The sequence below is a fragment of the Bidens hawaiensis genome, unplaced genomic scaffold (assembly GCF_021521415.1).
Source record: "Bidens hawaiensis isolate Kalapana, Puna unplaced genomic scaffold, B.hawaiensis_p1.1 tig00007139_1, whole genome shotgun sequence".
Lineage (NCBI taxonomy): Eukaryota > Viridiplantae > Streptophyta > Magnoliopsida > Asterales > Asteraceae > Bidens > Bidens hawaiensis.
In genome coordinates this window covers 432098-448822 of record NW_027491492.1, presented here as the reverse complement: position 1 = coordinate 448822, position 16725 = coordinate 432098, and positions in this window count along the sequence as shown.

The window sequence follows — 16725 nt, the reverse complement described above, 5'->3', positions numbered from 1 at the left end:
AATTTAAGTTTTCTTCATTTATAAACCAATATACAAGTTCTATGATATTTGGGCATGTAGAAACCATCTATGAACTATTTGTGAGATGGAGACCGAACTATACCGACTTTTACTCGCTTAAGACACACAAGTGTGTTTTTAGTTATCAAGACTTGTATATTTCTTTAAAAAAAAATAGTTTACAAACTGATTTTTAATTATTTTTCTTAAGTACTTGGAATAGTTGGATCCAACTTGATCTCATAACATAGTTTGGACCGACAAAACCGAACACTCGCTTAACGTGCGTTGTTAGTTCTAAACAATAGATCTACGTACTTGGTTAAGTGTTAGTATGTTTTAATGAGTTATCTCATAACAATTAATATTTTGGAAAGTTGACTTTGGGTTCGACCATTTGTCAAGACCCGAACCGACAACCCGAACACTCGTTAAAAACCCGTTTTAGTATCTTTAGCCTAATGGAACTTGCATTTTAGCATTTTCCCTACCTTATTACTTAACAGTGGTTAAGTAAATATTAAGGTTAGATACTTTAACCCGGTTTTGAGCAAACTTACATTTTTTTAAAAGGGTTATTATTATAAATTCTTAAATAGTTACATTTTAAACCTTGAACTTTAATTGATTAGTTTTTGCAACAATTATTTTATTTAAAGATCTTCAAGACAACCTTTCTAAATCCAAGACTTTCTTTTATTTAGGCTTCATACGTTAAACTCGTCGTTCCGGCAAATCTCCAAATAATCAATCTTTCAAGTTTATTACTTGAACGTGAGTAACTTCATACCCCGTTTTCTATCTTTTATTTTGGGGGTGACATTTCAACTTATCTAAACTAAATGTTTTATACTTGGGGTCTTAAACCACAAACGTTGTTGTATACCTTACTTGAATAATTGCTCAATTTGGTCTTCTATGCTTATTTGACTATGTGTTTATCGCTTTTGGATGGTGGAACTATAAATCCTAGACCATTTGGCAACCCCTCATGACAAGGTGTCGTTAACGTAATGCAATTAACGATAACTATAAAATCCTAAACTATTTGGCAACCCCTTATAGTTGGGTGTCGCTAACTTGTTAGCGATAACTATTTATCCAAGTTTATAGCTATTATTTATGGTTTTGTATACTAGTTTTGTGGCTTTTCATACTATATATCTATTGTTCAAACTTATGAATTGCTCACCAACATTTGTGTTGATAAACTTTATTTTATGAAATGTTACAGGTTTGCATCTAGGTTGATTATGGAGTTCGGTGAAGAAAACATCACAAATACCGTTAGGATATTAGCAAAAATGAACAATATTTGATTTGCTATATTTTGTTATATTTTGTTGTATTTGAGTTATGAATATTTGGTTATATGACATTTTCGATGTTGTGAAATGAAATGAGTTTGTTAAATATTGTCGTTTTAAATAGTGTCATGCGCTTATGAGCAATCGTTGCACCCCGGCATGTTCCGCCGCCTTTGGTCGGGGTGTGACAGGTGTGAATCACACAAGAGAAGTATCGCCTGATGAGGCGACTCCTTACATATAGGACAACGGATTTTTTCCGGGTTTTCAATGAACATCTCCTTGCTCTTTGACATGTTTATCTGCCAAAAACTTATGTTATATGCAAAAACTTATGTTATGATAAATTGTAATTTATTCATAGAAGGTTTTTATCTTCTAATTTGACGTGATAGTTTATCAAATAAAAATTATATAAATATATAATATATTAAATATCATATATTTATAATTATAATTGTGTCTCATAAAAGGAACAACTTTAATATTCATAACAGAAACCTGATTGATTTTGACTGGGAATATCAAACTTAAGTCTTTAATCTTTAATAGTCAACAAATACAAACCCAATAAACTATACTAAAACCCTAAAAGGTAAACAAACAAATGCAGTCAAAGCATTAACACACAGACAATCTGAGAGCTTCATGCAAGTGAAATGATCTTGGCACTTAGGCATGTAGACGAATCAAACGAACATGAACATTTAATCAGACAAATATTTGTGCTTATATATGTTCATTTCTATAAAAATTGAACATGTTCATGTTCATTTAAAATATAAATAAACAATTCACGAATATAAATAAACAAATCATCATCATACTCAGTATATCCCAATAATAGCAAAGCTATGATAGGGACTGAGGATGGTAGGATGTAGACAGTCTTACCACTACCCTTTAGGAATAGAGAGGCTATTTCCAGTGAGACCCCCGACTCGATAGTGGTTTTGCATCAAGCCTTGGACATAAGGCACATAACTCTCAACCATCGGGGCATCGTCGATTGGTGCATGTACCATTGTCTTTCGGCTATCAACGCCACCACATGATGCCTGATTAACCTTTCACCACTTTTAACGTTATTTTCACGAGATTAGTAAAATAACGTCAAAATTAGTGCAATTTCACTTTTGTCCGTCTGAGGGTTCACACATATATACATATTATATGTGCGCACCACAAGCAGGACAGACATAAATAAACAAAGATAAATGAACACAAATCAAGGTTTTAGCAAGAGTTTTACCAAAATGATTCAGATGAAATTAAGGAAGAATGGAGATGTACGTAGTTTCTTGTTGCTCTAAGGCTGTATTTATAGCCAATGTTCTTGACGCTCGTTAACTATTTGAAAATTTCAATATCAATATCAATATTTTTAAATCCACTAAAAGGTAAAGTCGTTAAACCTTTTTATTTTTTGTCTAAGATTTCACCAACAACACATTTAATTGTAAAGTTAAATTATATCGAAAATTAATACTCCAAAACTCTTTTAATTCATGTTTATGCATGGTAGATTAGGGACAAAAATATGCCATACAACTAAGATAAATGAACCTCGGATACCATTGGATTAAACATGTGACTATTGTTTCATCACACTTTATGTACAACTAAGATACACTAAAAGTTAATTTACTAAAAACAAACTTTCATTCTTAACTCATTAATATTATTAATTACCTTACCTTCCATATCATAAGAATGATACTATAGCTTGTATCCTCATGTAAGATAATATTAATTGCTATGATTGCGACAACTAAGATCGTGTTAGCGTCCAACTGTAAAGAAATTTGATCATGGTTCGAAATTTAAACCCTATACAGAACCTTTTCTTATATTTTCGTTTGTGTCCAACCGTAAAACTATATGAAAAATACAGGATTCAAGCCTGGATATTTCAAATGAAGGGCTATATGACCAATCCAACCAAATGTCCTTTGGTTATTTTCATCACACAAGTCATTTATAGGGTCCAGGGTCCGTAAAACTACATGGTCAATCGAGTTAATTAGTTAGTGTATCTGTAACATATATAGAAAAAAGTGTATACGTTACATATATAGAAAAAAAGTGGGATCACTTGACCCAATCCCTAAATGGTTGTCTGTGGCTGAGGGCATTAAGTTCTTATATGTACCAAATGAGAAATTTACTAACAAAATGGCTACACATTTTCTACACACAAAGTTAATTCTTAAGTTATTATGCATCTTAAGCATATAGTCGTTAATAATTAATAGTCTGTATTGTGTAAAAACAACGTACAATTGAAATAACAAGCTTAAACTTAAAACCCTCGCTAATTACACGTATAGAATAGAGTCAATAAGCACTTAACCGCTTACACACTAATTACAAGTAGTAAACTCTCCTTTCTTGTTGTTTGTTATTGAAAAGGCACACATTCTTCAATGAAGAACATTACTATGAATAAAAGGTGTCTTTGAAGTCTTGAATATTTTGAAAGCTTTATTTCCTTTTTCCAAATTCCTAATTTACAATGGTGTTGTATTTATCAAAAGTATGTTGTTTTAAACAAAGAATGATTTTCTTTAATACGGGTATGGATATATTTGTTCTAATCTTATATATGATTTTATGTCTGAGGTGTTCGTCGAAATTAAACTTTTGAGGGATTTGTGAAATGTTTATAAAAATTAACGAACATCACCGATTGACAATATCTGTCGATCATTACCAAAGCTAGGATCAAGGGCGCATCCACTAAATTAGGTCCTTGTTTGTGGGAACTATTTTCAGACGAATTCCCCTTGATAATCTGTCAATGATAGTAAAGATGGTATGTTAGATAAGGCTATCGCCTATCATGTGCGAGGTTTTTAAGTGAGAATCATATTGCAAGTAGTTGCCCGTCAGTATAGGTTACTATAAATGGAAACCAACAATAAGTTATTTGCAAATGAATATTTATTTGCATTCCATAGTAATAAACACTTTCGAGCTTCTTTTATATCCCCAATAGTAAATGCTTCCAAAGAATTACATGAACCCCGTTGCTTGTCGATAACTAGTTTGACAAAAAAAAAATCGATGACAAGAATTAAAATTGATCATACGTATCCGAATGAGGTAAGGAATATAGTTTGTATCCTACATGTTATCATAAAACCATCTTCTGTGTAAATGGCAACCTCGTGTGTGTTGGTCTAATTTATAAATATATATATAATCGAAGTTTTATATAATTTACTATAAAACGATTACAATAAAGTGGCAGGCAAACGGACAACAAGCTGCGCCGCAACCCCTTTTTGAACAACAAAGCCAATCCTGCTAAAAACGAAGCTTTGAGACCTAGAAGCTGAAGAGGTTCCGTGTACGACGCGCTGAACCCTACTCAAAAATTTCACAGCCTCTGGAGCCAGAAAACCAAATGTATCAAAGGCAAATGGTAGAAAGACATGTTGATTATCTAAACAAGCTTTCTCGTGTTTAACAACTTTGCCCGATTCAGCCTTCAACGCAGCCTGACCCACAACAAACCCACGGTCCCTGAGCCCAACAAGAGGAGACACTCCTGTAAGATCCACACAGGCGTGTTTCCCCCCTGCCCACCCGAACACAAGAATATCAGCTGGTCGTAAAGTAGACCTCCCTTCAATAGGATCCGTGAGAAAGTTAACAGGGGCCTCCTTTTTAGCAGAAATCCCTGCCCGTTTAAGAACATCACACAGAACATCCCTAACCAGATCATGTCTGTATTTAAAGCCAGGCAATTCTTTGCAATGCACCGCATGGTCACCAAAAGAATCCAAACAGACCTTGCGACAAATTGGGCAAGGTTCATCCGTCGGGAACATAGGGATCATTAACCGGTACTTAAGGATAGCCCGATACTCCAAACCCGACATACGTTGGCCTAATCCTTCAATGGGGATAGCCGTTAGAAAATCCTGAGCCCGAGGAGCCCGAAGGCATTCAAACACCGCCTTTTGGCGAGGGGATAGATCAAACTTCACTTCTAAACTCGTGTGTGTTGGTCTAATTTATGCATCATCATTTGTGTAAATGACAACCTCGTGTGTGCTGGTCTAATTTCTACATCATGTGGAACCGATAGTCGATTAATGATACAATGAGACGTGGACTTATAATTAAAAGCGAACCAAATGCATTTCGTGGTTTCTTCTTGCTCTATTATAAATGATATTTTGCTTACAAGTTCTCCGGGTGCAACAAAGCTAGGAAACACCTGGATCTTAATTTTTAGAAATGTAGTACAAAAGTATATGCATGTAATATGTAATATCTAGACACGTAATGTATTTTATCATGTATAAATAATCATACACGTGTCTTTAATATCAAAATGACCTAATATGATTCTATGTAACCTAAACCAATATGTTAACACAAATAAGGCCTATTTATGGTTGCTTCTGTAAAATTAATCGATCATATACATGTCTTTAACACCATATTGACTTGTTACGACCTTAACTTACCAACACATTACAAAGCCCTTTAAGGTTCAATAGCCTATACTTAGTTAATCATACATATGATGTGAACGCCTTATGTGACTTTGTGTAATCCGCCACTCACCACCAGCCACCACTCGAACAAACCTTTGTCACACCGTATTTTGTTTTTTACCAATTTATGATTTATTTTTGTGAAAGGCATGACACATATAACTTGGAGGCTAAGAATAACCGTAACACTAAATTTCACGGGGTTTTGCCCCGACACACTGAGGAGCTGATGAGTATGGTACAACATTGAAAGAGGTTTGTAAGTGTTTTCAAGCAATGTGTCACATTTATATATATATATTTTTTTGTAGGTTTTAAAGTTATGAACCACTAGTATCAAGTTTTTTGAGAGTCCGCACACTTAGAAGAAGCAGTGAGACGTCTTTTGTAGTTTTCAGTGGTATTTAGGAATATGACAATATGTAGGGTGTTGGCATAAAAGATCATGCAAATATCCGATAGAATTCTCCATGATACATAGAGGCATGGTCGTATTTATTGCATTGGTGATAGAAATGGAAATACTGATGATAAGAAATGTAACGGTAAAAAGTAAGATTTAGCGAAAACTTAATCATGAAGATTCAACAAAATCCTAAAAATGGGGATTTAGCGAAACCCTAATATCAACGGAGATTTAGTACACTATAATAAATATTCGTATTTGCAATGTATTCTTAATTTGAACAAATGTCTCGTTTAACCTTTTGATGTACTTGTAAACCTAATCTTATTTGAAAAAAAATTCACTTAACATAAATTAAGCAAAATGTAACAAAACTTTGTAATACAAAGTCACAAAATATACCATAGATGTACTTTCAACGCTACATTTTATATGATATGTACAATCAGATTTGGTAGCCTCTTAACGGTCATTAAGAGGCTACTTCTTAATGACTCATAACCTCTTAATGGTTAAGAGGTAATCTTAAGTCTGAATGGTTAAGAGGCTACCTCTTAATGGTTATCTCTTAACTATTAAGATGTTATGAGCCAGTAAGAGGTAGCCTCTTAATGACTGTTAAGAGGCTACTAAACAGCCCCAAGTCATCCATAAAACTAATCATTCGCGCATTGTTTCATAGTTGCCATTTGAATACATTGCTTAATTATTGATCTGTACATGGTAAAGATAAAATAACATATTCAAGAGGAAAGAAGATGCAATGATAAAAGATAGGGATTGAACATTGAGGTATGATGATGATTTACGAATTGCAAATAAATGGAGATCAGTGGGCTAATTAAATATCACATGGGCTAGTTAAAAATACTAGTGGTGGACTGGTGGTGAAGTTACTTAATTAAATGGGCCTTGGGCCATAGCTTAAAATCAGAAAAAAAAAAACATGAGTTAAAAATTAAAAACGGCGGTGGACCACAATGTTGGGTCGCCCACAAGTTCCTCAGTGGCCCATTAGAAAAGGCTTCTTGCCGAAATTTGAGGCGAGTTCGTTGACGGTAAATGGTTAAACGCACGAAAGATCGAGGATAGAGACAGAGGCTTCAACATAAGTATGATGATTAACGGAGTGACAACTTTAGTTCTCGTATTTATGGTTAAGTAATTCGTTCCCATGATACGAAGACTACAGTTTTGTTATTTGTTTAGGTTTGATGTTTAGTATTCTTATTTGTCTGTTTGCTCGCGTGATTTGGAATATAGTACTATTACTCTATCTAAATCTAAAAAACATGAAGCAGCTCCAGCTAAGAACTTTTGATTGATATATGAAATAGACTAGGTTGCAAAAAAAGAGTTTTTGTATCAATTTAAAGAAAGGTTTTTATAATATCCAAAAGGTCCGTTGAGCGCCTCCTGGCTATGTCATAATAGATCCGAACACTTGCCCCGGATCGACTTCCAGATCATAATTGCTCTGGTGAATAACTAAAGAAAATAGATAGGTGGGAGATATAAAACTAGAAGAGAAATAAACTAATTATAAAAATATCAATTATATAATAGAAATATCTCTCTGAGATTTACTAATTATGAGTTATGATAACGGGCTTCGTATTTACTTTTGTGATATTATTTGATTGTGTTAATCACCGGTCGGTTATAGTATATTGCAATTGCCAATTCCATCTTTACATATCATGTACTCTAAGTTTGTCAATCAATCAATATATGTTATGTCTATGTAGCCATTCGAATATTTACATCAAGCATCAAGTTAACAAAATGCAATCCAACTTAGTTGAGTAATATTATGTTTAGGCATTTAAACGGGTTGTATCATAGGCCAAAACTAGTTAACATGTATTTACATATATGACCATAAGGACCATTCGTGTAATTCGTTCATACTGTTTTGTTTAATTTTTTCCTACCAAGTATTTGTAAGGGTAATAGTATATTTGGGCCGATTCAAACTATTAACGTTTTCTTATTCCATAGCCCATAGGTTGTAAACTTCAGCCCACTGTTTACTTGATCATTTAATTAAAAAATATTGTTTTTTTGGTTATTCATTGATTGTAAATTAGTTGTAATTTTCTGTAAGTCGTAATATAGAATTAGTTAAGTCGTAATAAGATTCGAACCCAGGCCAAAGGCCGGGTCATCCATCATTTTCCATGTGAAATACCACTCGATGGAATGGCACCCACTGGTTAAGTTGAGTTGATTATGAATAGTTAAATACATTTTACATAAAATAATTATTATATTGAGAAAAGATCCAATAAAATAATACATTAACGTCCAATAGGTACGTGAATCCATTTTTTCACGAAATCGATCCATGAAATCACATGTCAACATCTCGGAATCGTCAATACATATCCATTTAATCATTGGTTCACCGGAAAAAAAAACAGTTTTGGATGATTAATCGATCAATTTTTCACTTTTTTCCACGAAAACATTTTTTGAGCGTTTAGGGTTCGGGTGAGCGTTTTAGTACTTTTGCCTTTGTTTTTTGTCTTTAAGCGTCTTGCGTACCTCTCATATGTTAAGCCATTATCGTATAGTATCTTTACCCTTACTATATGACTTGTGATAATAAGACTTTCAGTGACTTTTAAGACTTTCATTGACTCAAGAGAATCAACGAAACATGGGCAGTGAAGATATCTTATCTAATGTTTTTAAATCAAGAACCGCGATCCAACTAATGATACCAAAGGTTCGATCAAGTAACAACGAATTTAGAAAATGTAAGATTACGGTTTTGTCTAATGTCTAGCTCACTCAAAACTGATCGGTTCAACGAAAGCCCTAACGAAACTTACAACACCAAGCATTATGAAATCTAAATCACAGTGATAGTTATTAAAACACTTGACCGCTACATATTTTAATAGGTTTTCTTTAATTTATATAAGAGAATGCTACTTTTGGCATTGTGAAATCTAAATCGCACAACATGTTTAAAAAATTCGAGAGTAATTGTATTAAGTAATTATCTAAAGTTTAAACCATGTGCAACCATAAACTAAAAATAGTTAAATTATAAATAAATAAAAAATTATTATATATGAATGTATATAGATGGATGTGAAGCCCATAATAATATGCCCCCTCTGGTACATGTCCATACGTTGTAAGTGTTACTGTTCGACACTTTGCACAGTACCATGCACATATCCATTACCTTTTGCTTTCACTTTTACTTATTTTATTTTTATTCTCTAATTGTTTTCATCTATATTAAAATAAATTACTTCATTTAAAACTAATTAGTGTTTAATACTTTAATACCATGTCAAAGTTACATGTAATATAATTGTTTTATGTTAGAATAAGAAAGGTTTTGTACCAACCTTACAAGGTTTTGCACTAGAGTAATTCGGTTTATTTCTCGTGCAAACGGGTCGGTTTCCAATATTCTCTTTGGAGTCTCGTAAAATGAAGATCGAGTGAGTTATATGCCGGTGATCAATACAAAGTAGGGATTTCTACAAAAGGTGCACAAATAAAACTTGTGTAGGAGATATAACTATAAGTTATTTTTTATTATGAGTTCATAACAAATATCTTTTGTACATTCACTCTTGATACTATATGGCTTGTAAGCAAGGGTCAAAGAATAAGAAATCAAAGATATTATAGTAAATTAATACCATCTCTAACTTCACACATGGGCTTATACATGCATCTAGTACAAAAGTATGAAAAGATTAAGCTTTCTAGATTTGATTCTTGGGTACAAAAGTCTTGTAATTAAACAAACCTGAAAAAGATTAAACCTTTGATATTCTTTCCTAGTCCTTGACTCCTTGTATATTTTGTAACTAGACTCATAAAATATCAAACTTTGATCAAGTTCTTTGTGGGTCACAAGGCCTAATAAATAAACTATCAAATGTTAAAATCTTTGAAAATTCTTTCCCCTATCATTGAGCTATAATAGAAGAAAAAAAAAACAAAAACATATATGTATTGATATCATTAAATGTTGGTTGTTGGAACATTAATTAGAAGCAAAGATTTTGTTAGTTGGTAAGACTATATATATAAAATATATATAGAATATTGATATATATGATTCTTGAATGTATGGGTCATGTGATGGAGGATTGAAGGTTCCCATAAAAATGCCACTTTGAAACAAGACAGTTTCTGGTATCTATTGTTAACTAAAAGTATTGCAACCTAAAAGTGGGAATTGATAAGATTTGCAGAGGAAAAAGGGGGGAAGAACATGTAAACAGATCGATCAAAGTGTGTCACGTCAAGTACATATCTTGTCAAGACAAGATTTTTGTGACCATCTCCTTGTGTTTTTCTTGGTGTCCATGATCATAAGTTATATTGTATGTGATGCCATTCCATGTTGGTTCATGAAGGAGACGATTCGGGAAGAACCAATCTTGAAGATAAAAAGAGGGGATTTGCGCATGGGTACGTGTAAGGATATAATTTGTTCATCATCCCTATTGATATAACACTACGGATGCAAACAATCCAAGCATCTTCATGTCTTGGATCAGCTCCTTTAAAGCTCAAAACAAATAAAGCTTAAATGAACTCGAGCATATATGCACTAGAGCACATTTAATACATGAGCACATTTGTAGAAGAACTGGAGCTTGACCTTCACATGATGAGTTTAAGTAGGCTTACAATTATAAACTAGTTTATTGTGTAAATAAAGATAATAAATTTTATTATATATAACAAATATATAATTACATAGATCATTATAAAAATAACTTATAGGAACTCTTAACAAACAAATATATTTTTATTTTTTTATATATTAACATTATTTGAAAGTAGTTTTTATCATATCTATAATATATATAAACGAAAATATAAAAATCCTACGTGTCGTGATGTGGTCGCTCCCTCTTTTTTTGGAGTCACCAGATTTGCTTGATTTTTAAATGGAGACTTCTCATGCATTTGACCCGAATTCATGGGTATGGGTCTTACCAAACCTAAATATTTCTTAAACGAGTTATAACATCTCATTAATTTAAAAATTATTCTGACCAAATTATTGAAGTAAAATCCTATAAAATATGATATACTAAAAACTAATATATTATTTATTTTAAAAAAGATATATATATTATTTGAATTAAAAAATCAATTTTATAGTAAAAAAATAAACGGGTCTTGGGTCTCATCAAACCATAAGTATATTATTAACTTTCATAAATATTACTTATAATTAAAAAACAAATTTTATAGTAAAAAAAATAAACGGGTCTTGGGTCTCATTAAAACCATATAGCTTTTAAATCGGGTTATAACATCTCATTTATTTGTGAAACAATTTATCATCAAACCATAAGTATATTATTAAATTTCATACAATAAAAAAAATATAAATTCAAAAAATAAATAAATATTAGAACAAATAATATAAAACACCCCCGTAATACGGGGGATACAAACTAGTTTAATATATAAATTTTGATTACACATATAAATCACAAGTTTACATATGTGTAAAAATACATATATATGTGTAAAAACTATTATTCATAATTATAATCGTATATATAGATATAACAAATGAAAAAGCTACACTTAAATAACATTGAAATACAATTTTTTTTATTAAAAATGTTATAAGAGTTCTTAAAGTTCTTAAATAATTTAAAAGTTCTATAATGATACTCAATATATATATATATATATATAGGGAAGGGTTATCCTAAAAATAAGTAGTTTTTTAGGAAGACTAGGAATAAATCATAGCCATTGAATCATGTTAATCAATGGTTAAGAATTAAAATTACCAATAACCGATATAGTTTTCTAGAATTGTTCTTTCACCATCATTTGTAATGCCAAATTTCAAGATTTTGTTGGTTCTTACCATTCCTATGAAACTCCTTATTTTTATTTGAATCATTTCCTATATATATATATATATAGAGAGAGAGAGAGAGAGAGAGAAAATGAAATAGTTTTATAGAAAGAGTAAGAATAAATCTAAGCCCTTAGATCCATGATCTAATGGTTGAGATTGGTAGTTTTTAAAATATCAAATAGTATCCTATGATCTAGGATTTAGGCTAAGTAGTTTCCTAATTCTAAATTTTATGTTATTCTTACTCTTCTACAAAATTATGTATTTTTATTTTTACCCATATATATATATATATATATATATATATAGGATCAGGATCATGAGATAAACTTTTTAAAATTGAGAACTATGAGAACCATTTTGGACCACAAAAAACCCAAAAATAAAAAAAAATCATAAAATAAAAAAAACACAAAAATAAAAAAAAGTATAAAAACCAAAATTCTTATTTTATCATCCCGGTTCCATAAAAAAAAATAAAAAAAATCTCGGTTTAGCTAAATTATATACACATATGTATAATATATACATATATGTATATTTACATGTTTTTTTTGTACACATGTGTATAATTTAAGATAAATGATACTGTACATATGTGTATATTACGTAACTAAAGATTATATAAAATTATACATATGTGTATAATACGACGTTTTTTTTATTTTTTTTGTATTTTTTTATATGAAACCGGAATGAAATATAAGAATTTTGGTTTTTTTACTTTTTAATTTTTTTTTTATTTTTTGTTTTATGATTTTTTTAAATATTTTTTTAAAGGTGTTTTTAGTGGTCCAAAATAGTTCTTAATTTGCAAAGGGTTCTCTTAGGATCCTTACTCTATATATATATATAATATATATATAAACGAAGACATAAAATTCCTAGGTGTTGCGATGTGGTCGCTCCCCCTTTTTTTGGAGTCACTAGATTTGTTTGATTTTTAAATGGAGGCTTCTCATGCATTTGACCCGAATTCATGGGTATAGGTCTTACCAAACCCAGATATTTCTTAAACGGGTTATAACATCTCATTAAATTAAAAATTATTCTCACCAATTTATTGATGTAAAAATCCTATAAAATAGGATATAATAAAAATAAATATCTTATTTATTTTAAAAAGATATATGTATTATTTAAATTAAAAAACCAATTTGATAATAAAAAAATAAACAGGTCTTGTGTCTCATCAAACCATAAGTATATTATTAACTTTCATAAATATTATTTATAATTAAAAAGCCAATTTTATAGTAAAAAAATAAACGGGTCTTGCGTCTCATCAAAACCATATAGCTTTTAAACCAGGTTATAATATCTCATTTATTTGTGAAACAATTTATTATCAAACCATAAGTATATTATTAACTTTCATACAATAAAAAAATATAAATTCAAAAAATAAATAAATATTAAAACAAACAATATAAAACAACCCCCGTAATACGGGGGATAAAAACTAGTATATATATATATATATAATTTAAAGAGTAGAACTCGAACCTAAACGGGGTACCCCCTAAATATGTAAACCAAGATATAAATCAAAGAATAATTTTGATACCCTAATTTTTGTTGTCTTTTGCGTATATATAAACTCAGTGAGCAACCTTTTCTATATAGAAATCAGAACGATCACCAAATTTATATGATCTTTTTCATGTGTTTGATCCTTATTTGATTTTATGAATATCGTCTATTGTAAATTTAAAATTATAGATTTTGGTCTCTTAACTAATAATGCCGTTCTAAAAAAAATTAATAATTGCAATCTTTACTTTCACACTCGGTCTCTTTAGCCCCTCATGTTTTTCCTTGAGTTTCTTTTGTCCATAGACAAAATACTTTTGTGTTTTCACTTTATTAATTTTCTTTTTTTGCTTATTAGTTATCGTTTTATATTTGTTATTTGCTTTTAGGATGTGTTTGGGATTCCTTATTTAAGTTGAAGAGGCCTTTTTATGATAAGTGAAAAATGACTTATGACTTTCTAATAATGAGTTTTCAAAAAAGTGTTTGGATTAGCATAAGTTAATAAGTTGTATTTTCAAAAGTGTTTGGTTTAATTTAGTGATGTAAATGACCAAAAAGGACATTTTTGTATGGGAGCTGCTATTCATACATCCGCACTAGTTTTAGAGAGGGTGTATGAAAAAGAGAAATTGTACGTAAAACGGGTGTATGAATAGCAATAGGGGTGTATGAATAGACAATGCCTTTTGTATAAGAGAATAAGTTGTTTTTTAAAGTGTTTGGGTGGAATGGAAGGGTGGAATGGGTATTCTAAACCTATAAGGAGATAAGTTACTAAATCCTAACTTATTAGAAACCCATCTTTTAGCCTTGATGATAAGGTGAAACCTAAAAAGCTTTATGTGTTCTCAAACACTTTATAAACATAAAAATGACTTATTCAACCTTCATAAGTCATAAGAAAAGGAAAATAAGGAATCCCAAACACGCCCTAAATAAGTATTTACATATACTAATTTAACAATGATCCGTAACCCAAGTGATTGAATTGAGACACCCAAGTACTTCATTTTAAAGGAGGTTAAGGTTTTAGATTTAAGTCTCAAATGTGACAAAAAATAAGTGGTTTCAGATTATGTCACGAGTTTTCTAATCTATGTTAGGTTTCCTCCTTAGATAGTTAGGGTGGAATGGAGATGATCAGATGAGTCAGTAACACGTCAATAATCTAAAATTACTAATTTATACTTGTGATATTAAACACAATATGTATAGTAAGCATTATAGGCATAATTATCTAAAAAAATTCGTAAATTAATAAAAAGAAGAAGAATATATTTGAATTTGAGATGCATTAGTCTATAATCACAACCTTACGAAGAAATTTCATCATCCCATTCAACATGTAACTAATTAAATGAGCATGCTATTTTAGTTAGTTTTTTTTTAATAGTGAGCATGCTATTTTAGTTGATAAATTTATTTTTAAATTCTCCAATTATAAAGTATATGGTGCCTAAGATGGATCTATACTATAATGACTTCTCACACTTCACTTGATAGAGTTCACCTCACCTACATTACAAATGAGTGTTTAAAGTTTAGATACGACGCTCATTTTTTCTACCTCTAGGATCTTGAATCTAGCATATGGATGTTACGATTTAAAAATCCTTTAATGATGTTTATAGTCTTAAGATTTTTATTTGCATAAGACAAGCTTCAAGGTGTGATTGAGTTAGCAGTTTAAAGACAGTTGCATCATTGTGCATCCATGATCGATCTGTCTTGCATGTGCTCTAACAAACTAAAGTGTTGTTGGTTCTTGTTTATGAATATCATACTCAAAACAACTTTCTCAGGTTAAAACACTGATTTTAAGCGTTTACTAATGTTTTGGCAGTATAAAAAATGTGAAGATTTTCGAAGGTTGATGTGTATTTTTTTAACATGTCAAAACAAGTACATACTCATATGGACATAGTAATATATATTAAAGCTAGGTTTGTAATGGATAGGTCGAGACAATTGTGCCAAACTTGAGATCATTTGATTATAAAATTCGAACTCAAAATCAATTTAAGCTTAATGGAGTTTATATTAGGCTTGAGTCTTTCATTATTTTATATCATGCTAAACAGACCCTTAATAACCAAATGGTTTGTTAACAAAATGAAAAGAAAAAAACATTAATTCATATGATTGATCTACACGTATAATTATATAAATATTTGTCATGTGAATTTGCGTATATGAAGTAAATAATCTATAAAAATGGGCATGGGAAATCCATGAGTATCTTTATTATTTTGATATATCTTACAAGTATGGCAACCCATATAAAATTACCTAAAGCACCCTCGCTTTTATCTTTAGGCCACCATTGAAAGAAGGTCCCTTTTTCACTTTTCACTGTCACGATAAGGGTACGTTTGACCATCCTCAAACGGTGGAAAATAATATTTACCATTTTATTTATTTACCTTATTATTAACAAAATAATTGACCAGCTTTACTCGTAAATCTTTCGCTGAAAAGTTATTTGCAGTCTATATTTTATAACTTGTACTTAATTCTCCATGTGACATAAATAATATAGATAAAGAACTCCTTATATTCCATTTGAAAATCATGTATACATCGATACAGAAGGTAAACGAGCAACACGATGTGTTCCTAGTTTTTTTTAAGGGAAAATTCTCAAAATAGCCCATTTATAGAATGTGGTTTCAATTTTGTCCCTCAAAATTTAAGTTTCCAACTTTGTCCCTTTGGTATCTTGTCGCCGGCGACATGTTAGCGAAAACCGACGATGTGTTGACATAACATAGCGTTGACGATGCGTTATGTTGTTAACATAGGGTAACAGCAATGCGTTAATGTTAAAAGCAGGGGTTCCACAATACGTTAGCTTATAACGCATCGCTGCTACCCTATGTTAGCAACATAAACGTATCTCGTCGCCGGCGACATGTTAGCGGACACCTATGATGTGTTAACATAACATAGGGTAGCAGCGATGCGTTGTCCACTAACGCATCGTGGAACCCCTGCTTTAAACATTAACGCATCGCTGCTACCCTATGTTAGCAACATAACGCATCGTCAACCCTATGTTATGTTAACACATTGTCGGTGTTCGCTAACATGTCG